The sequence below is a fragment of the Nestor notabilis genome, unplaced genomic scaffold (assembly GCF_000696875.1).
Source record: "Nestor notabilis isolate BGI_N333 unplaced genomic scaffold, ASM69687v1 scaffold7002, whole genome shotgun sequence".
Classification (NCBI taxonomy): Eukaryota; Metazoa; Chordata; class Aves; order Psittaciformes; family Psittacidae; genus Nestor; species Nestor notabilis.
In genome coordinates this window covers 69,429-96,359 of record NW_009918698.1, presented here as the reverse complement: position 1 = coordinate 96,359, position 26,931 = coordinate 69,429, and positions in this window count along the sequence as shown.

The following is a 26,931-nucleotide window of genomic DNA, read 5'->3' as shown; positions in this document are numbered from 1 at the left end:
GACGGCCCTCTGGCATCAGTAACACCATGCTCCAGTGCAATTCATAATGGGACAGGTGAGCTAGAAACATAGCTTGGGTTTCAGATGAGACATCACCGGTCTTTTCTTTGGCTTACCTGAAAAGTAGGAGCTATGAGCCACACTGCCACAGAGAAATAGTGCAGCATGGAAGGATAAGGCTTTGATGTTATCCTGATCAAAACGGCATCCCTGCCATAGTGAGCAGGAGAGGGGAGAGGCCAGGGAGAGTAGTTACAACTCGGGTTCATTCCTTGATATCTTTCTGGGACAGGGCTGGCATAATCTAGCGCTTAATATTCAAGTTACTGGTGGAGAATACTATAAATATGGAACATCAAAATGTCATTTGCACAGTCACTTTAAACAGATATGTCCCAGCACAATCTTCCTTCTGTGCAGGAAAGATAATAATCTGTTAAACTTTCTCCTGGAACCATATTTTAGCATTTTAATTAGAGACCCAACACATGCACTAAACACACTCTCAATAAAGGGCACACCTTAATAAAGTCGGTACAGCATGCTTCTGTAACCCAGCAAGGTCACTACCTGAGAGGAATCACCAACAAGGCGACTGGCTTACTGCCAGGGCAACCAGCAAAGGTACCGGGGCCCTTTTCAGAAGGCCACTGCCGCTATTGGCCGATGGAGGAGCACAGGGAGGTAACGTGCTGCCACTTATCCACACCAGTGTTCATCCGCAAGAGAGCGAATTAATTAAAATTTAATTATTATTCCTTTCTAATGGGAGGGCTGCTACTGGTCCCTTATTCCTGGTGATGGGCGCCCTGGAGGAAGCCTATGCCTCTCTTCCTCCTTTGAGCACTATCGCCCTCTGCTGTCCTGCCGCAGCTCTGCGCTTTGACACCAAAAGGTGACCTCTGAAGCGTAACCAAAATAAGTCAGCAGAAAAATTGAACAAATAACTTGTAAATTTTTTTTTGCTTAACACTATTTAGTTTGATCAGAAGCACTTCAATGTCAGGAAGGATCAGTCCCAAACATTGGAGGCTTTCCAATGGAAAATACATAAAGAAAGCACAGCTCAATCAGGTTCCCATTACCAGTAAGAAGTACTGTTGCAAACACTAACAGCCTGTTCCAAGAGGTCTGAATTTCTAAGCAGCAGAGATCCTCTGAAGAAAAGTGAATATGAAAAGTGTTCTCAGTGGTTGATTTTTGATGAATGAAAACATGGAGCAAATGTCTGACCAAGGCAGGGGTAGTTCTTGCACGTGCCTGTATCTGTATCTACAAGGACTTAGAGGGCCAGTTCTGAGGACAGCCAATGAGGTGCATAGGGCTGGATAGCACCTCTGAGAAACCTAAATTAAAGTTTGAATAAAGGCATGGATGATTCAGTCCTTGTGAGTTTGGTGATCTTCAACACTACTTCAGACAGCATTCTATCAGCCTCTCCAAGAGGTTCTGTGTGCTTCTTTGTTTGTAGATCAGCAGAACTCCTGCACCAGTTGCAGTCCTAAAGGTGAAGTGCCAATGCACTTAGGATTTTGCTTTAACTGATATTTTTTCAACTTTTTCTATGAGAAAATCCAGAAGTTCATTTCTTTTCATAAGCCCACAGGGTGAGCTCACACTAGCTTTGCAGTGTCAATAGATATTTTTATGTTCTCCATGACAATACTGTCCTGAGTGATAAAATGCTTATTAAATCATGGAGTGCAAGCATGAAGCTACAGTCTTGATGGCTTGCTTTTCCAAATCCAAGGAAGATAACTTGCTGGTTGTACTACTTGAATTCTTGCAGGCAGTGACTTAAGTTCTGCTGTGATTTAACAGGGCCCAAAACTTATTCTTCCTTGGCTGGGAGTCTTTCAGCATAGTCAGTGTATGCATGTGAGGGAACATTTTGCCCTTTGCTGTTTAATGTACACATCACAGTTCAAATTCTTCTCTTAAACGTACTCAGTGTGAGACACAGTAAGCGATTTTTTATTTATGCTAGCAGTGGGTGAGGTGCTGAAATTTTCATTATTCCAGTTTTTAATAGTGTTGAACAAGGAGTGTCATCATGTTTCTCAGTCAGCACCATATTTTTTTTTTCCTATGACCTCTAAGTAGAAACACTGGGAGAATCTTGCTCCATACAAATTAGGAGAGAGACTGGAGCAGAAGTTCAGCATCATTCTGTAGCTCTGTGCAGTACCTCATGAATCCTATTAACTAATGAAATCTGAACAATGGGGTGGGAAAAATAATCTTTTTCTCTAACATTCTCAGTTAGCAACAGACAGAGTGTTCAGTCAGCAGTGGCACTGCCCTGTTGGGGTTACATGTAAAGTAGTAAAACAGGGTGCAGTGTCAGACTAGGGAGAAACCCAACCCACACACATTAATCTCCCTGGGTGGATCCAGGAGAACAAGGAGCTTTCAAAATCCTCTGCCTCATTTATGGATCCCAATGGCTCCTTGGCAGAAGTCCAAACACTCACATTAGCCATCTCAGAACAGCTTCCTCAGGTTTCTAGTGCCCAAATAACCTGATAATATTGTGCTCTTGCTGACACTAGAACATCTTCCCTAAAAATTATATGGCTTGACTGGTTTAGCATTCCTACTTTTACCCTAGTTATACCTAATTCTAGAAAAATATAAACCAAGCGACAGAAGGGCAACAATTGCAATATGTCTGTGATATACATGGACCCAACATCTACCAATACACTGCCCATACACACTACTGAATTAGTATGCTAATGATGTTACTGCTTCAATTAACCACGCTGCTGTGGCTGTACCAGACTTTTTTCTGCATAAGGCAAGGACACTGTTTTTCTTTTCTATTTTTTTTTTTTCCTTTATTGACAAGGCTGCCAAGTTCACAGAAGAATCAATAACCAAGATATTCACATGGGATAAGATTTACAATGCATGTTTCATAGACAGTAACAACTGGGACCTCAGAGCACTTACTGAAACCAACAAAATGACAACTGATACGTCCTCCAGTGAATCTACGTTAAGACATTCTGTCTGCAGTAATTAAAAACTGGGTAATCTCACCTGTGTGAAAAGCCCACCATAAAATCAGCTCCACTTAGCAGTGTAACTTGACATGTTGACTTTTTACATCAGTATCTGTGTCCTCTAAGTCAGCCTCTGGCCTCACTATGCTAAGTAGCACCTCCCTTAACTCAAATCAAGTAAAGGAAACTAATGCGCTATCCAGTGTGCATATATCTTCTCAAGTGATCCCTCTTGCTTTTTCTACTATCTCTTTACTTCAGTATTATGTGTGTGATGGTCTGGTAACCCACTAATTACACCTGAGCAAACTACCCCTGAGTGAACACACAAAGTATTTTTTTCCAAACAGTTCTTCGTCATACATAAATTTTGTAGCAATAACTCTCTTTCAATTCTTTAAGCTTATTTAAGCAAATGTGCCTGATGTCAGTAAAATACCCAAGTTTTCCGCTGTGTACTAATATATATGTAAACCCTAGATATCACTGAGCACAAGGATTCCCTGGATATTCATTGTGTTCACTATAAAGTAAATTGATTCTACTTCTTCCTATCCAGAAAAATATCCTTAAACTTCTACCAAAATCAGAACACACACTGAAAGGAGCCTTTTCCATATTTCTTTTGTACACATACTTTTACTGACTGCCTGCAGCAACTGTTATGCAAAGAAATAATGAATAAAAAAAAAAAAAAGGAGCTAACCTTAGCATAGGCTATTGCATGTAGGAAGTATTATAAATATTATTAATTGCTTGGCTCTCTTCCTTCTCTGTCATATTTCCCTCAGGTCTCTGTTCCATGCTCAAGGCCATTATTTGATGGGGGAGGTATAAAGTCATAACAGGCTGATGTAAATTTCCTTTGAGATGTCTTATATATCACAGATACCACAAAGGAGATGAAACAGCAATTTTGTTCCTGTTCATAAGGAAGGATGTTCATAAGGACATTCTTCACCTGAAGAGAACTAAACTGATGCCCATTCTCTAATTGAGGCCAGTATAGTATATTATTATTTAGGTAGATCTTTGATAACACTTATTGCCTTTTTGAAGGCCCCTTCTGGAAGGAGGGCTTGTAATTCTGAAAATGAAATGAACAACTCTGAAACGGAGTGAGATAAAGAAGATGTCTGTGTCAAGAGTCTTAGACATGCTCCACCAGCATGCCGAATTTTATGTTTCTGCAAAATTGAAATCAGAAACTCATTACAGAAATTGAAACAAGGAAGTAGCTCAAGCAGTCACGTTTTAAGATCACCATCAGCCTCTGTTCAGCAATCTTTTGTCAGTCTAGTGTAGGTACCTAGGTTGCTGGTTTGGAAAGGTGCAGATCTACAAAGTATCTGACAGGGATACTTCTGGCATCTTGGCTTTCTTAAGCATGCCAAGAAAACCACTTACTGCCTTTAAAAAGTTTAATTAGGAATTCACCTAGCCAAATTTACAGAAGGTGATAGAAACCTGAGGTGAATATCCATTTCACAAATACTGTAATGGGCTCATCCAGGGAAATAAGAGAACACTTTGGATGAGCATGTTCCACACCATGAACGAGTCTATGTCCAGTATCCATTTCACCTCCACATACTGCCTTTAGAAATCACCCATTATTTAACATGCCTTTTATCAAAGCACCAATGAAGTGACATTTTAAAATATTCTAACTTAACCACAGTCTCTAGCTTTTGCCCAGCAGCACATTTGTGGCATTTATCTGGAAACCTGATTTTTTTCCTACTAAAGAATTTCACCATCCACATTAACAACAAAGTAGGTTCTGCGCAGACATTAGTATGTGCAAGTCTGCTGTAGACAAGGGAGGTACTGTGCTTCTTTGTACTGTTCAAGGTTCTATTCTAGAAACAGTTTAGGCTTTGACCACTTTGTCGCAGTTATGTTTTCAGATGAGCTAGTTCGTTTGAATAAACTGGAAGAAGTGACACTACTTGTCCTACAGCTATCTTCAAAACTGGGTGATAAATACCAATTTTGCTACATCAGTAAACGCTGTTAAAATCATAAGCACAGCTCAAGAGGAAAACAATTTGCTGTAATCCAGCTCTTACTCAGATCTGCTCTTACATACGGGTTTTGCCCACAGCAGTTTAAGTGGTGAAGCAGCAATATCTTTGCTCAACTAGTACCGTACTCCTGATGGGAAGACTTGTTACTTAGTCAACATATATAGTCACAGTATTTTGCCATCAAAATCAATAACATCACTTTATAAGCAGAGTAAAACTAAGGATGAGAATGAGTCAAAATCTAAGTGGGTAATATCAATTGAAAAGTAGGAGTGAGCGGAACTGCACAGTCATTTAAAACAGAGCATCAGGAATTGATGAGGAATGAGTTGGGGAGCCAGGAAAGTGTCTCAGTAGTAGAAGTTGGCATAGCTGATAATTGAACTACACAGTCAAGAAGATAAAATATATGTGTATCTTTCCTGGAGAAAGGGTTTCCCAGAATTTTGTATGCTATTGATTTCCACCCCCTTAAGTGACATATCTGGTTTTCTAAAGTGCTTTCCCTGAAAGTAAAACCAGAACAGGCTGGAAAAAAAAAATAAAAAAAGAAATGCAGTGATGCACTCAGTTATGACAGCAAAATGGACTATATAAGGGCTTGCACCAGCAGAAACTGGCAACGTTGTAGATATTCTAAAAATCGCAAGGGTCAGGCTCCACCAACACACTTAATCCTATCAATTTTAGTGGAAGTCTTCACTGAGAAAGATACTAATCAATACACCTATGGAATACAGCAACCAACCCTTTAAGGGGATTGGCATCACTCTAAGACTTCTACCCTTCTGGGTCTACTGGAGGGCCCTTAGAACAGTTATAATACATATATCTTTCTCCATATATAGAATTTTAAAATTACTTTACCTTCTATTATTGAGGTCTTAACCCTCTATGTTTGGAATCTCAAAATTTATCTTTTGTGCTAAACATATTTCTGCTGTCTGATGCTGAACTGTAGAGGAATATTGTATCTTCATCTTCAAGACATGCTTTCAAAATGCTGATAATACTGTATGATAAGACTGTCATATATAATTATCAGGCTAGCAGTTATGAGGACATTGGTATCCGATTCCCTTAGGTCTACAAATCTATGACCATAACGTTGCAAACATCTGCCCATCAACAGCTCTGCTTATCAACATCTATGAGGAATCATTTAAACATCTTTTCTCAATGCTTGTAAGCCAATATTCTCTGCTGCCTCTTCTGCAGCATGCAAGGCCAGCCTAACTGCCAATCCATGCTCTTCTCTCAGTGAGACCAGAAGGGAAAAAAGGCAACAAAACTTACTGCACTGTCTTAAGAAAGATAGCAAAGGTCAGACTAAACAGTCTCAAGTAAAAATGACACTACATGAAAATGTCCATTTTATCTGAATCTGTATTAATTCCTCCCTAACAAAACACTGATGTCCTGCTTTACAGAGCAAGTCTCATCACTGTTTCTAGGAAAGTACTTGCAGCTCTTCTATAACCAGCTGCTGAAATATCCCCCTAGTTTATTCAGTGCCTGTACTCATTCATCCCATTCCATACAAAATTTTGCATTCCCTGCGGTGTCACATAACACCATTTATTTCAGTCACATTGCTAACAACATTTTCTCCAGGTTTTGGAAGCCATGTAAGTATAAAGTCATGCAGCAATATGATCCTGTTGGTGTATAGCAGCTAGGCAGCCCTCAGTTTCTCATACTTTTAGAAAATTACTCAGAACAGTAACAAGATCAATTCTTTCAGAAATACATTTTTAAGAAATGTTACATTTTTACAGCTGACTCCTTAGCTGGTGTGAACTTGCAGAGATTGATTGACTTTGTGCTAATTCAGCTCTCACTGGCTTTAACAGAGTAGTGCTAACTGGAGATCTGACCCCGACCAGCTGATCCTCCGGAAGCTTCAGAACCATGTTTGAAAAAGGACAGCACTCTCAAAGACATGAAGTTTAAAACAGAAAAAGGGACAAAGGAAGGCAGTTGGGTGGAGAGAGGACTGCCACGCTGGGGTGAACCATAACAGAATTCACCCATTAGGCTACAGCATAGAAATCACATGGGGAACACTACAAGTGTTTCATCCCAGAGCAAGACTTTTGTTAAAGACCTTCTTAGATCCAAGTGAATCTGACAACCAGGCACAAAGCCTGTAGAAACCAGGCTTCATGAGTTTTATCGCCTGCAGATCTGCTTCTTATGTTACCTTCACATTATTTGTTTTGATCAATAAAGTTTAGCTCATGACAGTTACTATGAAAAACAGCCTTCCATACAGTTTCCTCCTTACTGTTCTTTGGAACAGTCCTGTGTACGTGTCTAACGGATCTTCCATCACTGTTCCAGATGCTTGCAAAACTCTTTCCTGTTTTCACCATTTTTAGTGTTTTGACATCTATTTCTATAATGACACTAAAGTCCTAGCTTGGCAATTTATGAAAAGCTTTCTTAAAATTCAAATATATTACAAACTGTCAATGTCAATCTTGAGTGTAATCTTATCAAAAAACTGGAGGTTAATTAGGAAGGATCTCATCCTTCTAAATCCATATAAGCTTAACATAATAATTGAGAGTTGAGATCAATCACTCATGGTATGTCAAGGGTATGAACTTATACAGTAGTAATTGAGTGCTTGGCCTAAATGCTCAGAAGTCAAGGTCAGAAAGCATGCCAAATGAACATTTAAAAGTTCTTGAAGTCACAGTTGGTGGGGTGGGGGATGCAATGGGATGAAAGTCTTATATGTAGGACTAATAGCTAGGGTGCATATTGATCTGAACCTTTGAGGCCAAATTCAAAAGGCAATATAACAGTAAATACAGAGGGAAGCTGGAAACAACTGATTCTGAAAATGGGATAGACAATAGTTCAGAAGCCTTTTCATGAAGTAACTCAGAAGTTCCATTTCACAAACATATATCTAGTTTTCCCAGTAGGTTAATAACTTCAACTAAAGTAAAAGCAAGACCCTCTGTCCCATGCAGTACATAAGACATTCACTGTGCTACAGGTTCACCTTAACATGGCACTGGCCCTCCCTTCTAAGCATGATCTTCATAACATTCTCCAGCCCTCTGGAAACACACTGCCACTCCTATTTTAATCATATAAAGACAAGGAGAAAAAGGAGATCTCTGCAGCGTCCTGCTTACCCCAGGCAGAAATAGCAAAAAAACCTGGAAGACTGATCCTGGTTTAGTTTTTGGTTTGGGTTGATTTTTTTTCTTATACTTTTCACTTGGTTTTTTTTTTTTTGGTGACTCCTTTTTCATTTTTAAAGAAAAATCCACAGCCTGTGAAACATATTGTCACCAATACTCTCAAATAAGCTGCATATGAAGTGAATCACTGAATCAGAGACTGGACTGGATGTGTATGAGTGTATGTCTCTTATTGTGCCATAAGTCAAGAATAAAACCTTTAAGAAGAGGATTCAAAATTCTAACAAATTACTTCTAGCCTTGGATATAAGCACTAGATTGTAACTGGATTTTTTACTGTCTAAAGTAAGTTCTGTAGGCTTACTCTGTAGGTCAGAGGAGGTAAAGACTTGCAGAGAATTCATGCTAAACCTCAGATGTGGCACTGATAGTTTGTGCACAGTTTCTTCCGTCCTAAAAATGGGATGATCTCACAGTGAGATTGTGAGACTATGAAAACTGAGAGGATCTGTCCACTGATACAAGGCAGTGTGCTGTAAAAGATTAAAATCAGACCTGAGCAAGCTAGTTCAGTTACCGGGAGCAATGTAAATGTATTAACAGAGTGTTCCACAAGGCTGGCTTGCACAGTGGCAGATTCCCGTTCTATAGAGAGCTGCCCAGGCAGGGCTAAACAATCCTGGTACCAGGCTAGCCCAGTGACATGTGTTGTCCCTCCAAGGTAGCTCAGGGCTCTCTAACAGCAATATAGTGCTGGCATAAGCTTGAAAGAGTGAGGAGCTTCGGTTCTGCAGCATATGGGCACCATACGGCAAGATGAGTACATGCGAGACTCACGGAACATTTCAGATCTCTTGCAATCATATTCCAACCTTGCTGCACAAGAAGACTCCTGGTGAGCACTCCCTGGAAGGTAGTGCTCTTCACTCAGTATGGCCTGTGCCACCTAAGGCCACAACCTTGAAGAGTGTTATGACCACAGGAAGTTCAGCAACTCTGTTACTATGTGTAGGCTACTATGGCTAGAGTTTTTAGTTAGCTAACTTCCACATTGCATGTTATGAGTACGAACACAGGAACCCAGGACTGCAGACATGTGAGCAAGCCACAGCATGCCAGCTGTGCTGATGTGACTCCGGTTGCGTGTTCCCAGCCTTACGGCAGAGGTTTACCTTTGCATTTGCCGTGAGCTAAGAATGCACAGTGGTGGCACAGCTGGTGCCACGTAATTTGTCAAGCCACACTAGCTTCATCATGTGTTTTCACTGTAGGGAGCATGGAGAATGGGGGAAATCTGCAGTGGAGAGAAAGTGGTACAAGTTTTAGAACAGGAGTCGGGGATAAATAAAGAAAGCTAAGGAAAGAATACTGTGTCAGGAAAATGAATGGGGGAAAGTGATGAAAACTTCCTGGTAACTGCATGCGTACCCACTCGGAAGCAGCTTTCTGTTTCTTTTTGCCCTACAAATCTAGTTACAACATCAAATTAATTTATTTCCAAACCCCTTACTTTAAACCATATAAATGTTTAAATATTTACAACAATACAAACTCAGATGAGGCAAAGTTCTAAAAAGTATTTTTGGATATTCAGACAATAAATTTATCAGGCTGCTGTGTGAAAGTCTTCTTGAGGGTCTATATCCTACTAGTATCATTACGAAACTTCAGTCTATAGCTTGGCTCACTAAAGATCTCAAGCAGGTCTTTATTAGTATACTTCCCAGAGACTCGGGTTACTCTGTAAGCTACCTTTTCTTAGCCATCAGCAACTACATATAACATTGTTATGCGTATCCTTTGCAATTAGTCTGAATCCTTAGTCATTACCTGCGGCTGAGTGTCCTTTTTGTCAGTACTTCAGAGTCAGAAGATGTATTTTTGTAATCTACTAGCTCTGCAAATGCCAGCCCATAGCTTGATTGGTTATTTAATGCCTACAAAACAGTTTTTAATACTCTCCCATGCTAATGCTTGACAGTTACCCTTGTCATGACTACTCAGCACCTCTGTGGGGGCTATGTTGGACAGCTATTGTGATGGTTCCCTGGCATTTTCCCTAAACATTAGTATCCCTGCCTAAAAGACTTCTACAGCCTCTGAGAGACTAGACACAGAGGCAATCTTGCCATCCAATAGAGAAGGCAATTTGAAGCTGGCCACTGAGCCTGCCCATAAGGCTTTTGCAGGCATGGTACTGTGATAAGTGACATTTTCCTGGTAGCAACACAACGCAAAGTTCCTGGGCCTCTCTGAGAACCAATATGCCATCACCAGCTGGTCTGACCAGGCCTACCTGCCATGTTTAGCATGCAGACTGCTGGAGCCAGAAGAGGTCATGGCACTTCTCTGCAGATTTGCCCTTCCACTACAGACAGGTATGTGCCAGTATGTGTGAGTCAAGTTAGAAGCCTATAATGTGAGGCTTGCTTTGCAAAGATACAGCCCTTATTTCTTTTAATAAGGTCAGTTGCAAGATGGTCACAACCTTTCCATGTATTTTTTTCCGAGCATCTGTTCCCATCATTTCAGAAACTAAGCCACATAATTCACCCCACAAACCCTTTCTGGCTTCAAGAGGTAGACCACAGTAAGAATAACCTAGAACCTTAAGTTCAAGATTAATATTTTGCTGTAAGAAGCAACAACAGAACTGTGCTCCATTTTGTTGTTTCTAGAGCAGGATTTAACACTAGCTTAATAGGGCTTGACTCGCAAATCAAAGACTGTCTTTGGGAAAACTTTCCACGGGTTTGATAGACATCTAGCATACTCCAAGGCATTTTCTTCTGCATTACTTGGCAGGAAGCCTGAGACAGTTTGAACAACGTGCCCAGCTCAGCCAAAATTCATTAAGGGTCTTGTCTTCTCTTGTGCACTTTGTGAAGCACATTACTGCACCCCTGATGGGCAGCAGTTATGCTAAGATTAAAGATCACCAAATACCTTTAATGTACCAGTCAAATTGCATTTCTCAGCTGTGTATACACTGGTAAATGTTCTGGTCCTTTACCAGATGAAGAATGAAGATGTAATGGCTGTTCTCCAGCTACTGAGCCTGGTTAAGGAATTGCTCTGGAAGAGGTTTCATGGGATGATAATTTCAGCCAAATGTGAGACAGTTGCTGAAGGATGCTCCAAGTTCATGACTGCATTAACTCTGGTTGAGAGACACCTCCCTGGTGAACAGTGTAAGACACATGCATCTTTGATTACTTTAAAATATATTTCTGAAAGACTGTTCCCTGGGAGTCCCACTGATTTGTGAAGCAATCACTTCAGTTAAAACTCCATTCACAGTTAGCATGAGAGTGCTGCTGACTCACAGCATTGCAGATTGGAGGGAGAATGCACTGTTGTATTTCTGCTAAACTGGGTGTTACTAATACCCTCTTTTCTCTCTCATGTACGTTCTCTATTTTTCAGCTTATGGGAATGTTTAACCACTGTAATATCTTATGACTGGTTTTATTGTTTTAATGTTGTCAAATAACCACCACTACCACCCTGCTTTCAGATGTTTACAGAAGTAAACTTCCCTGTGTCAGCCAGTTCGTGACAGAGGGGCCTTAAGCAAAGACATCCTTCTTGACAAAGGGTAGTTGCCAGATCTTGGCATGATTTTGTTTTCCCCTAAATGCAAGAAATAAAGGAAAAAAACTCCTAAACTAGTTGTTTGTGATACCTTCCTATATCAGACTTAAATGCTTCTGCAACTTGCAGCATCTCAACCACAAGTATTTGTATACAAGGATCAATTGACTAACCATAACAATGATGAGAAGAATATCAAAATCTTGGTAAAGGTGGTGAACACTGAGCTCAGCAGATGTAGGCAGGGATAATAGGTCACAATATGCAGTTAAAAATTAGATAAATTTCAGAAACAGAAGTGGATGGATTTGCCTTATGTAAACTCTGTGCCTGCTAATACACAGGACAAAACAGCAGATGAACTGGGGGAGTGAAGAGGAGGGAGTGCATTCTGCCAGAGGAATTTGCTTTACCATTCTTACTTTTCCTACTTTCACTATAGCAAATTCCCCTCTTCCTCTGACCTCTTATCTACAGCTCAGCTGGGGTGAGAAGCAACTACAGAAACCATCACATTGATAACTCCAAATTCACATTTTTTGTTAGGAAAGCAACATGAGCCTGATCCTTCTCTCAATGAGTCTGTACTAATTAACATTGGTCAAGGCCATCCCTTAAGCATTATTCACATACAATGATGCTACTGGAGGTAAATAAGGAGAATAACTCAGTAAGTGCTCAAATGCTATGAAAATGACAGATCAAAATAGCCTCTGCTTGAGGTTTCAGAGGAAATATTTTTGCCTTGACTGGCTAAATCAGGGTACAAAGATATGAAAAACAGCTACAAGACATCTAAAGTAAAACTTGCCAAGAAGTGGACAAGATTCAAGAACAGACAAGTCAAGGGGATGTACAATATGAAAAGGATTTCAGCCAAACATGGGTAGCTCAAGAAGAGCCATAAAGTATGACAGAGATTTTTAAAAACAGATTTGACAAGGATCTTCAATGCACACGGCCTTTGTCAGTAGCTGATAAGAGTCCTGCCAAAGCCAAATAGTGACAGGCTTTCTTCACCATGCAACCCAGAGGCATCTCACTCCCAGCATCAATAGGCTGAGATAAAGTGATTGTAGAGCTTATCAGGTTAATCATCCAGTTCCAAAATGAGTCAGGTTTGAAGAAAAAAAAGAAAAAAAAAGAAAAAAAAAATCTGCTGGGGAAGATGTTACTAAAATTGTTCTAAAGCAACCAGCCTAAGAAAGGAACAGAAGAAAGAAGAACACCACTGTTTTAATGATACAAGCATTTTGTGGCGTTTTAGACTGAAGACACTTTCTCTGCATTAGAGTAATCAATTAACAACAGAAGGTAAAGAGAATTAATTAGGATTAGTAGCTGCACTTACCAGTCAATTTGGAGTCATGCATGAAAGCAACAACCAAGATGCAGTTTAAAAATTGTACACAAGATGGCATGAGGATGCTCCACCAAAATTAGTTTAGTGCTTGGTCCACCAACCCCGATGCCCTTATATGACTCCTCTGTTGGAAACAGAGGAGGACAGGAGCTTAAAGAATAAGCTGTTTACTCAGAGCTGTACGACAGTTAACAAACATACATACAGTAACATCCTGAAACTACCTTGACCTTTAACCAAGATATTCTGTAGTGTTTAAGAGATCCAAGCTCATCTTTTGCAAGTGCAGCTAAACCTATAGACTGTTTAGCCTGCAGGTTTTAAGAATGCCCTACTGAAAACAGAACCATACGATACGTTAGGCAAAGTCTTGGATGTGAAAAGCTTTAATTTGTATATTGCACAACTATTAATGGTCTCATGAAATAATTTTGAGAATCAAGTAGAACAAAGAGGACATAAAAGTAATTGACTCCTACACTAAGATTAAACTTGGAAAACAAAACAAAAAAAAGCGCCTCTAGAAATACAAGCAAATTTGCTGGAACAAGAAATAATACGTACAAAGGAGTCAGCTTTGACCACAGATAGAGATTCCAGACAAAGCTTATTGCAGTGCTCATGCTAAGCTTATGCAAGGACCACAGACTCACACAGAGCAGCCAATAAGAAGCATTTCTGAAAGACACTTGTTTTTAACAGTCATTGTTTTGGGGAGAAAGACTCTAAAAGACCTGAATTTAACACCCTCAAATATCACTAATGTCAGATTAGATGTGATAAAGGTAAATAAAAATGTGGGGATTTGTTAAAAGATACAAACAGATTATGGAAAAAATACTGACTACAAGCACATGGGGACTGTCCTCTATCTCATAAAATGCTAAGCTTTCAACAGAAACAAGTATGTCCTCTATAGTTTTCAGCAGTAATAAATTTGTTGGTTATCCACCAGATAGTAGTTTTCTCCAAAAACGATTATCACTATAGTCAGATTAAATGACAAGACTTGGAGACCTTAGGAAACATATGGATTTTTATAATAAGAGCAAAAACATTAAGTGACTTACTCACATTTAATTCCCGGTAAGGGTTATAAATTTAATAGAAAAAATAAGGTTATTAACTACAGCAACATAATTTTCCATGTGCATCAGTGAACTGTGTAAAACATCTGAAGGGAAACTATCTACAGAGGAGATTGCAGGCTAGATACATTGAGAAATTTTGTGATGTCCTTGCCTACCTATCCTTTAATCAGCTCTACTTCGCGTCACTGAAACATAAAATAGAAGTGTTATTTAATTGGTTTGGAAATATTTTTAATTGGAGATGAAGGAAGGGAAAATTTGTAGGAAGATCAGTACATGAGAAAAGTCAAGAAAAGAAGGATGAAAAGGAAATAATAAGGCAAAAGCACCTTAACCTACATCATTATTTTTCACTGCCCTAACAACTTCAGTTAAAAACATGTAACACACTGCACTTGCAAGTGTGGTTTTGTGAAATTTGGACATCCGTGAAATTTGGACATCAATGACAAGGTCAGTTTATGGAGCTCCCACCTATTCCAGCCTTTCCATCACCTCTGTTCTCATCCCCAGTTCATACACACTCCTTGGGTACCTAAAGGTGTGCTGATACATGAGTATGTTTCAAACACCTTCTAACCCAGAACCACACAAGGTCATCTTGCTTGGTCCTGAGGAACTGCAGCATCACTCCTAGCTTTATGGAAGGGCCAGTACTAAGGAAGAGCCAGGGACAGGCAGGGACTTCTTGAGCTAAGACCACATTTGTGAAGCTACACTTTAAGCATCAGCAGGTTAATGTTGGTCACAAAAGTCTGGTCAACAAAGGACTTCAGCTAACAGGGGTCAGCTCAGCTTTAAGAAGCAGCCTAATAATAAGACCCAACCTAAACCCTGAACCTTGCAGATGGTGGCAGAGGGCCCTTGGACTCTATACATGGAAGCAGGGAAAGTTCTGAAAACATACAGGGATTTTGGCATCCTGCCCTATTCCCTCTCAGGAAGTGCTTTGCAGTCCTACTTGTGCTGTCAGGAAGAATAGTATTAGGCCTTATTTCTCTTCCCCTTGGTTAGTTTGACTGGAATACATCTCTGGGGGGTGGGAATCCCCTGTTCAAATCTCATCTTTGACTGGAGTAAGGATTGTAACCTCAATGATCCCCCTGAAGATGACATCATCACTGACCTTCACTTATTTTTAAACAGATTGTTGTCAGTCTCACTTGTCTGGTTTGTTCAGAATACTCAAATAATCCCCGAGCCAAGGACAGCATTAGGTTAATGCTGTCACTGGGTAACTTTAAATACCTGTCTCTGCCCAGTGTTTGCTTCAGATAGGAAAGTCCCTCTGTAAGTGAAGCCTGACATGACATAGGCTATTTCCTAATGGTTTCTGTAGCTTGAAGCATATGTATTGTTACCAGCCACGAACTCCTACTCCTTAAAGATTTCCTGAATTGGGGGTACCATTGAAGAGTCTGTTAATCTTTACTTTGATTTCATACTTAGCTGAAGATTAAACGTTACCCAATGATTAGATTGAGAGAGGTAGCAATCCAAAACTTAGACAAATTTCTGTATCGTACCCTTACTAATCAAAGCAGCACCGGAACAAACTTTTCTTCAGAGTCACAAATGAGATTTGAATAAAGCTGTACTTCAGTGGGATACTTAAACATCTTGTCATACTTAACCATTAACATTACTCATTAATAAAAGCCTGCATAAAAGTGATGTAAATTAGCAGAACCTTCTCCCATTTATGCTAAAGGGAAAAAAAAATATCAATTGAAATCAATAGCAGCGCAAGAATACTTGACTTGGGTAAGAGTTACGACTCTCATGTCTAGGCGTTGCTCTTGAATTTGCTGTCTCTCCAGAGAACTTCAGCAAGAAGGAATTGGCAGGGGTCTGACTTCAGTTCATACTGTCTGACTGATGCATTTGAACCAGGACAAAGTACAATGTGTCTGGCTAAAGATTTAGCTAAGGAGTACCACAGAAACAAAGGTGTGAGGGTGAAGGAGGAGAGGCATAGAAAGAGTCATACCTTGCAGTCAGTTCCTAGAAACCACTACTCTCCAAGGCTGCTCCTGAAGGAGGATGATTAATGCAACTCAGGGTTCAGGGCAAAAGTATTATTATAGGCTGTCCTCCCTTCTGTAATATAGAACCCTTCAGGCAACTCTCTTCAGTTTCTTCTAGTTATACCAGTAATTCCCAAACTTTCAGCTGAACTTCATTTAATTAGTCCTCCAGCTCTAGCATGAAGATCCCCTTCTTCCTCACACCTTTTCCAGTCACTGAAGTACAAACTCAGGTGTCTCCCATTCCTCCCTATTGAAGTACATTCTATGTATCCCTTATCTGCAGTCTGTGTCCCTGTTCTTCTTTTCCAGAAGCTATCAACATTCCTGAAGTCCATATAGTCTGGTCTTCTGCTAATACTCAGAAGTAAGTAGGAAATAGCAGTCCAGAAAAAATCCTACCTACTCCTCCGCTGTGGAAACTATGTAAAACAGAAGCATCTGATTTGTTTTCCCAGTTCTCTTTCCTAAACATCTGGCTTCTTTCCTATTGTCTCCACCAAAGCTATTTCTTAAGCCCTCCTTTATTTTGCTGTCCTTCTCTGGAGAGTTTTTGAAGGTCTCTCTCACACATTTTTGCTTCTGATTCTCCCTTGCTCTTTGGAAAGAGAGAGTATAATTCTCCTTTCTGGAACTATGTTTCACCCATGACAGACATCCCCTTGGAGTCATGCCAGAGTCAGATCTTCCACCTGCTGAGCATTAGAGCCATATTACTCAATTCCCAGTGACAGCTAGTCATCTTTCCAGTGCTTTCTTTTAAGGAGACCAAAACATGGACTTTCTGCCCTAAACCTTAGAGGCTTTGAAGAAAATTGCATCAAGGGACATGACTGGCAACTTAGGCAGAGTCTACTACTTTGAATTAGTCACCTAGACTCAGTTAAAGTAAATGGAGCAGAAAAAAGTGATTCAGCAGCAGTTCATCTCATCCAGAAATAGATATCTAAATATAATTAGGTGATTTGCACTCCAAAAGCTCTCATTTACCACTCAAAAAAGGCTATATACAGTGACTAGCTTAGATGAATACGTCAATACTGCAGACATCTAAACAGGTATGAAAAGAATGGCAGCCAAAGTAACCCTAAGAGAAGAGGAACTCTACCTCTGTCATCAGAATTTTCTGTTTCAGGTGGCTGATAATCTCATTTCATAGTCTTTCTTCAATCAGCTTTGCATATACTTGTGGAGATAGCAGAAACATTTAAAATATTTTAATTGTTCAAGGAGAATAGGGACACATTTTTTGTAATGGTTTTTGGCCTCCTTTTCCACTAGCTCTGTACACTACTGTATATGAAACACTGGGTGAGTACTTGTAAACACATTCACAGCTTTATTTTATGTCTTTATAACAATCTTTATTCACCAACAGATGTTATGTCATGTGAGTATACTAGATACCCATCTGTCCCACATACCTTTCTAAAACACAGAAGTCAAAGGCTGAATGCTCTCACCAGTGTGGATACACAAGGTCATTGCTAAGATGTATTGTTGTTATTTTTAAACACATTTAGACATAAAAGCTGATTTCAAGGCACTTATGTAAAAATGACTATATTAAGTCTAGATGCTCTGCAAATGGAAGATTTTTACAGTGCATGTGCAACTCAGTTCCCAAAGTGAACTCCCAAAGTTGGGAGTTTTACCAAACATTCCTTGAATGATCAGAAGCCTAAAAAACATGACCCTTGGTAGACTATAGAAAAAACTGGGCTTGTTTAGTCTGGAGAATTGAAGACTAAGAGGTGACATGATAACAGCTTTCAAATATGTAAAAGGTTGCTATGAAAAAGGAAGGAAATAAACTGCTCTTTATAGATTGTGAAGAGGACAAAAAGTAATGGCCTTAAACTGCACCAAGGAAAATGCAGTTTGACACTAGGAAAAGCTTTTGTAAGGGTAAAGACAGATTGCCTGGGCTGGTCATAGAATCCTCATGCTGGCAGATTTTAAGAAAAAGATCTGTCAGGGTGAACTGGTTTAAGCAGGGCAGGGGGAATGACTCTTCAAGATCCTTTCCAGCTTTTTTTCCTATCTATTTTTAACTTATTGAGAAGTGGCATCAAGCAACACCTAGTTATCTTCTTGGAAAATCTTACTATGCTTTTTATTCCTATATCAACATTATCACATTGCATTAATTAGCGTATTTCATCAGACAAATACAAACCTGGCTGCAATACAAAATAGAAACATTTGCCAACTGTTTGATGAACATAGAGCAACCCATGTCCATGGAACTCAGAAGCTCTCAGCCCACTTGTTTCCCTCCTAGGGATGCTCAGACAGCTCAACTAGGCTGTCAGATAAAAGCTGCTGTCCCTGAGAAGACATATAGTTCTCAGATATTAGTATGAGAACCCCTTCTATAAAATCCTTGTGATGCTCCTTCTGCATCTTTATGCTCTCCAAACATCCATTGTCATTTCCATAGCAAATTTCTCTGAAATTGAAGGCAAATACATAGTGCAAAACAGACTATTTACACTCATACAGGTATCAGTTTGTTGCATTCTTTGTTTTGCAGCATCTCTAGTTTTGTAATGATGAATTTGAAGGATAGAATAAAATCTCTTTATGCCAGGCACAGCAAAGTGCTCTGAATTTAGAGTGGAAGTATTCTACGGTGTCTTTTCTTAAGAAATGGCTCACATACATTTCAGTGGTAGAAATACTCTCAACCTAATTTTATAATGCAATCAGACTGACCTCTCCCACACACAGTAATTGAAAAAAAAAAAAAAAAAAGAGCCTCCAACAGACTAAAACAGAAGCTATCCTAGTTTTTAATCAATAGTCCTATTCCCACTGGCTATGTATTTTAGTTCAGAACATTGTAATTAAATATAGTGATGAGCTGCATTTCTTTGTGAATGAAATCTCTTGCTTTCATATATACACATTAAAGAAATACTCTACAAAGTATTTGCTGCTAAAATCCAATCGTGATAAGTCTAAACAAAATAAAAATGTAAGGACTCTTTAAATTTGAAGGCAAAATCCCTTTAATTCAGCTGGTGAAATACTTTACTGTCTTGGGGTTTTTAGGTTTTCAGAATAGTAGTAGTATTGTTCAGACAAAATGTTACTTATTATAAAAATATATTATAAAATGCAACTTAAAATGAAATTCAAGAGCCTAAGGATAATTGATATCATATTCAACCAAGTGGTCCCACTGATTTCCTGTAGATCTACATACAAGATTAAGGTGAATGGGGTTTTAGTCCATTTGAACTTATTTTGTTTTGAAATATGTAGGTTTAAAATGATTCATAAAACTGTTCAAGTCCAAGGAGTAATACTGGAAAGTCCATGTACAGCCTACCATTTTGCCCACAGGCAGTTTATGAAATTGTAATTGGAACTACGCACAGAAGTTCTAAAAGATTTAGGAAACACAATTCTATTTCTAATAAAGTTTCACCACATTGTGTTAATAGATGAAACCATGACTTCTTCTTAGAAGTACAAGAAGAAAATCCTTGTAATTTTGCTATTTTAAAAGGCTAAAAAGCCATATGAAGGTGCTACAAGGACAGGAATATCTTCATTCTAATCCTCAGTGACTAGTAGCACATCTGCAGTGATTCTGCTCTTCATAAGAATATCCTTTTACCCTTGACTTTATGGCTGGCTAAAGTTAATGGGCCAAATGCATCCGTTGACTAAAATGGTCTTACTCCGAGGATAGGTTTGGCTTACCATACAGAAACATGACTGAGAGCAGCCTAGAGAACTGTAATCATAAGAAATAATCCTACATCCTGGCATGACCTCTTAAGAACGTTGCTTGCCTTAGATACATATTCAAGGTCAAATGTGCAAGTTAGAATGAACAAATGTTGTTTTCAAAATATTACTTATTGGTTTACTAAGTGATAGATTGATTTACTTAATTTTTCAACTCTAAGGCTCTCAGAGCCAAGTATTTCTTACTAAGATATCAATTATTTAAGTATTACATGCATAGAAGTATCCTGTACATACACATGCACAGATTCCCTGAAAGAAATTGAATGGATAGCTTTTCCCCAAATTAGACACACTGTAGGCTGGTTTCTGCCACACTTATTATCAGTTTGATCATAATGCAAATTAAATAGCAGCTTTTACCAGGTGTGTGTCCCATGACAGAATTTATTCAGCTGAATCTGCCTCTGTGCCCACAGGTACCCCCACCGAAAAATGTTCAGTAGTCTGTCACAACGGAAAGTTCAAAACAGAAAGTGATGCCAGCAACAGCTGCTTATACTTCAGAAAAGAGAAGTGTATAGAATATTTTCCCTCACTACTCATAACAAAGGAACCAATGGATATTAGACTGCTTTTAAAGACTAATGCAGCATTTAAGTGGATGCCTACTTATGACAAATACACATTTGTTATTTGTGCGTCAGCTTAAGATTTTGTATGAAAGATGCGAAGTTCAGAAAGAGGTTTTTCTTCTTTAGAAGGAAGAGAAGCTTCTGGAAAGAGTTTGCAGAATACATTATACAGTAAAAGCACCATCATGCAAAACTTTTGGTTACATGGTTAAGTGCAATCCTTTGCTCAAAATGCAAAGCCTTGAGGGTTCAGCTGTAACATGAAATATGTGGCATATTTCAGAAAGCAAGCTGATCAAGCTGATATAGAAGATCACCTCATGGAAGAATCAGCTTTGCTGAATGTACAATCAGCAGATCTCTTGGAGATCTGGAAAACCAAACCACCAGATGCTGTGCTGTGCCGTAATAATGCAAATTACACCTATAACTCTTTTTGCAAAACCAGAGTTTATAACAAACAACAGTAATGTACAAAAGCTCTTGGCAAAATAACAAGTTACTTATCACAATATTATTTCTTTTGATAAATATATATACAGAATTTTTAAACTGTATGTAGTTTTTTTACTATACTACAAGAAGTTTGATAAACTACTAAAACTTTTTATAGCAATTAATTAATTTCTTGAGTGAGCGGAACAAGAAATAAAGGTCACACATAGCCCTTTGAGATGTTACACCCTGGGTGTATCTCTGTTAAAGATTTTGGATTACAGTGAACAGCAGTTCAACTTGATCTTCTAGGAAAAAAAGACTTGTACAGTCTTCGGATTCACCTAAGAGAGGTCAGTTAGCAGGAGCAGGGCTAATGAGCATATCTTGGTAAATCAGATATATTCTGGGATACAGGTCTAATGTTTACATCTTGGAGCCAAAATGAAGACAGGAAACAAAAAATGTACAAAGAAAAGAAGGTGCCTTACAGTGGGAGACAATTCAATTCATTTTTTTTATTCAATAGATCAGGAGCTGATCTGATTTCAGTTAAAATCACTTTAATTGGGAGCAAGTACTTGCAGCTTAGGGGATCACCAATGTAGCAAAGAAAGTCAAAACAACAAAAACAAAGGCTGAGATCTTAAGCCTAACTAATTCCACTTAGTAATAAAGTACTGTTAATAGTGAAATCAGTCAGCACTCTGTGCAGGGACATGGTAGATTCTCCCCCTTCTGATGCCTTTGGGAAAAAGCTGGTTGGCCATATGGAAGCTATTCGTCATTTAATACGAACTATTTGGCTTGTATCAGAAAGGACTGTGTGGCCCAAGCCAAACAGCATCATCGAGGTGAATGTGTCTAGACCTAAAACCTTAAAAACGCTCATACACCACTCCCCACCCCTCCCCTTCAGGTATCATTAAACTACAAAAAATAGAACAATTAACTTTTTACATAGAGAAAAATCTAAGCAACTGAGAAGTGTATTAGAAGGGCTTATGAAGCGCTCCCTCTTCTGCCCATGCTATCCTTGCAGGCAGGTCCTACTTTCAGTCTTGTTTTCAGTTACTCAGTGATTTTCTGAGAAGTGCAAACCCTGTGAAGCCCTGCTGTTGCATCAGAAAGTGTTGCTATTCCTCTGAAGAGAGCTCTATGGATGCTTCCTCTCCAGCCATCCTCCCTGGGATTCTCTAACCCTGAGCAGATACAGCTGCTCATACCACCAAGAGCAAACATTCTTCTTCTCCCAGGGTTTCAATCCAGATAATTAAAGGCACATAATTCACCTTTGAACAACATAAAATACATGTATATATATATATATATATATATATGCATACACTCACACAAATTTTGTATATGGATATTGGACTACTTGTCTGGTTCATAAACTACTATATATGTGTGGGTGTGTACATGTGTCTTTGATCAAGAGATGAGCCAGATGAAACATGTCATTCAGGTCAGACCAAATGGTCTAAGGGCTCCTTCTGTCTTCTATTGTTCAACTCTATTGTAATTTGTCTCCCAATACCTCAAAATTTTGTGGAATTTGTTGCAGCTTGGGTGAGGAAAGAGAAGATTTTCTTCTAATAAAAGCTTAAAAAAGCAACTTCTTCAAACTTCTTTTCTTTAAACCAAGAACTCCAATTGCTATTGCCTGTTGGTACATGAGACTGCTGTGGCAGATCTGCCCGCATTTGAGTAGATAAATCTGAATAATGCCTATGTCATCAGACATTGGTTAAGACACGAGCCATACCTTTTTGTCATGTATTTTAAATCTAGCTATAAACGCAGATAGTTCCAATTTCCAATCTACAGCAGGAGGAGGAGGTAGATCATCTGAACACTGCTGTTTATGAAGTGAATTAAAAAGACCCCTTCACTAGTGAACAGCAGTAGTATGCAGTCGTTCCTCAGTGGAAAAACCACCAAAGGAAAATATTACACACAGGTAGCAGAGCTATTATCATAATAATATATGTAAACTTGTGTACAACTGTTTGCTGTGGAACCCTGAACTATTTTTGTTTCCTTGTCTGATCAGAGAGCACTGCCTCTTCTGCTTACTTCCCCATCGGAAGATGGCATTTCCACTGAACCATGAACCCACTTTGGCACAACAAATGTTCCTGGATGTTTCTCGGAATGTGTCATAAAGTGAACTTTCTTTGTCTACTCCAATTATATCAGTGTTGTTCCCTTCTTCTAGCTGTCATTTGAATATCTTCTGTTTTCAGCCATTCTTCCAAGCATTAAGGCCTTCCTGACTCATTACCTTTATGTTTGATCATACAAAAGGGTCACCATGCTGCATGATGAAGTAAGGAGAGGTTGCCATTTCCTCACCCTTTTTTACGTCTTTTAAATGGAGAAAGGATCTGATCCTGCATTACTAATGGATCAAAGGTCTTCCCATGACTTCAGTCAGAATTTTTAAGTCTGACACAGCGCTGGGGAGTAGAGAAGAGGTGATCTGGACATCATAGCAGTCATTTTCCTATGTAGGGGATATGGAGGCTAATTGCAATTTTTCTTTCCCTCTATGCACATGCATTTGAACAACAGCTCTGAGACAGCTCAAGTGTATTATTGTAGTTTTCACTGTAATGGTTAGTTAGTACATACCACTGCAGTGTACTAACAGCAGTCCCTGAAATGCCCTGCTGTGGGGACAATGGCAGTCCTGGCAGAAGGGATGCTGTAGCTTGCAGGCTCACAGGGCTCTGCAGAGTTGTGTGACAAAGAAGAAAAGAGGAGCAGGAATAACTCTTCTGTACATTCTCATAATCCACATCCCTAATATGAGGAAGGCTGAACAGAGTGTTTTAGAGTCAACCCCTCTCTGCTGGGTCCAGTAGCCTAGAACATGCCATCTTCTCCCTGCAGAAATCTTTTTCCCTGATTCTGAAATTTCAAAATGAGTTGGGAACCTTGTTTTTACACAGGACAGAAGCATCACATGGGCTTGCCTGACCATCCCCATAGGCTGAGAAATGGCCCATGTACCCCCATACACTGCAGAGAAGGAGCTTTCCCTGCACCAGACATGCGGAAATCCAACATGTGGCAACACAAGCTTCATAGCTTCTCATGCACATGCCAGGGTACTTCAGTACACACAGCTCAAGCACACCCACCCCTCTTCTGCACCTCTGACAACTCTGAGCCCCTCAGGCTCTGGCCCTCTGTTTTACCCTGGCGCACCTTGACACAAGACAGACCTGTAACAAAACAATGGGAAGGTTTATTTTATTTAACCTGGTTTGAAGCCAAGGTTCAGAGGTATGCATGCAAGGGTTGGAAACAAAAAGGCTACAGGAAAAACAGAATACAATCATGCTTGCAATACTTCCTACTCATTAAGGATATTCACTCAAAACATAGTCCTTGGACGGCTGATCACTAGATTTCCATATGATTCCCTCATTCTCATCTCCTAGTCGAGATGATTTCCTTCTGTGCCTTTTTGACAGCTTTTCCTGGAGACTTGCACTTCAGAGGCCCCTTCACATTTTTTCCCTTTTTGCTTTGTTTCAGATTAAGTGCCCTCCCACAGGCTCATATGACTAATATGCATCCATAAGAATCTTTGAGCTCAAAAGCATCCCATGTATCACATACTATGAACTCTATGTATTGTCCATGTATTTTGTCAAACAATTCCAGACATAAGAATGAGACTCTTGATAAGATATATCTCAAAGCAGATGGCTCCCTACGGCTCTAATTTCCTGTTAGTTTTTGGAGATTTGTAGAGAAACCAGATAATAAGTAATACCTACATAATAGGCATAGCATAAACTCAGTTGTTTCTGTTTGAAATAAAACTATCTGCTTTAAACAACATGTATTTAACAATACTTCAAGCTTTAAATTGTTTCAATTGTTAATTTATCTCATTTGCAATTTCTATTCTCAGACAGCTTCCCTGCATAGCTCTGAGTTTATTTCCTTGTTTTTAGGAACACCTGAAGCATCTGTTATATTTAATTAAAATAAAAGGGATATGTTAACAGTTCCTCTGTGTGACATATTTCTCTAACATCCTGCTTTAAAACTAAAGAGTAATGTCACATATTCAACGAAAGACCTTTCATGACTCAGTTTTGCATTGTAAACCCTGTAAAGCATTTTTTAACGAAAGTGGGAGAAAGTGAACTCTCCAGTATATTGAAGGTTTCAGGCTTTCTAGAAAACGAGCTGGCTCCCAAAGCTGCAGGCTTAGAAAAAGGCCCTTTTCATGAAAAAGATTTAGACGTCAGTACAGCCAACCCTGCACCGCATTTCCTGTGCTGCCAAGGTTATGATACAGCAGCTAGAATCAACATAGAGTCAAACTGCAAATTAGATTACAGAGCTGAAAATAATTAAGCAATAACGATAGAGGAACAGGGTATTTCCTGGGGCTTAATGACCTGCTGGGAGGAGCTGAGGTCCTAATGTTACTTCCAGCTAAACATCAGGAAGAAAAGTGCTACAGTATATTTTTTTTTTCCCTGGCCTTTGCATGTACAAAGGGCAATGCCACTCTGTTGCTACTCTCAGAGAATTAATGTTCACAGTGCTAGTCAATCAGATTTATTTATTTGCCACCAGACACAGTCTGGGGCACTGTAGGTCCCTGTCTATGGCAAAGTAATTGGAGACGAGACAACAGAAAGACGACTGCCTTGGCCAGTTTCTCTTATATAGGGGCAGAGGGATTAAATCAATTGTCCACCGAAAGCTTTCCTGCTATATGGCATGGGGTAACTCTGGCCAGGTCTTCTCTCTATAGCAAAAATATCTCACTGTCTCTTCCCCAGGCACCTCATCCGACCTTTCTCTCAATCCCCAGAAAGCCTCTGATTTCTCACATTTGCCTTCCCAGCTAGCTCTCGCTCCCCGCCATGTCTTTCTCATACCTTCCCATGCTGAAGGTTGGCAGTTTCCTGCTTGGTGTCCCACAGGGCTTTCCAGCCCCCTTTGCCTCTTCCTGCCTCCCCTGGGAAGTTCCTGGTGCTAGTATCCACACCTGGCTCTCTCTTTATACCTCCTCTGCGGGGTGCTTAGGTGAGCCTTTCTCCTCTCATTGCTCATCCACACGCAGCGGCCCCAGCTCAGAGAGGAAGCAGCAAGCTAAATGGACCTAACTCCTTCCCTATGTTTGCAGCAGAACTATATCTGCAATTTCAGCAAAGAATGGTATTTCAGAGGAAGACATAGCTAAGATAGGCTGTTTTCTTTTCTTATTTTGTTGCCATTTACAGTCTTATGGTTAGTTCTGTGCAATGGCTAGAAAGCAGATAAAATGTATACTTTTTCTTCACGTAAACAATGTCTGTTCTGGCTCCAGTTAGTGTCAATGAAGAAAACCACCTAGCATGCCAGCACGAATAAGACTCCACCCAAATACTATTTTTTATCCCTAATCAAAATAGAGTTAGTCTGCAGACTTAATGAGTTACCGTCATCTCTTGTGCAACTGTGCTGGAGTGAAGGGAGTCACACTGGGAATGGATTTGGCCCATTCTGTGGAAAACAGAACTCAAAGGGCAGGGCGACCTGATTTGCAAAGAATGTAAATACAACTGATAGAGTTGAGGGTTTTTTTAATTTTATTTTAATCACTGAGCTACAGAGTAGTAATCTAATTTCTAGACCTGGGGTTTTGTTCAGTGATGCTCAGTAACATAAGCCCAAGATTTTCTGCATACTGTATCAGTAGTAAGTTGCACATCAAAACACAGGTCATAATCTCTTTTAACTGAGTTATTATTATTGTAAGATCAAAATTATTAAGTACTTTTTACACACCTGGATCTACAAAGTATTTCACAAACTGACTGAACAAACTGTAAAGCAGAAATCTCATTGCCTGTTCCTAAAGTGCA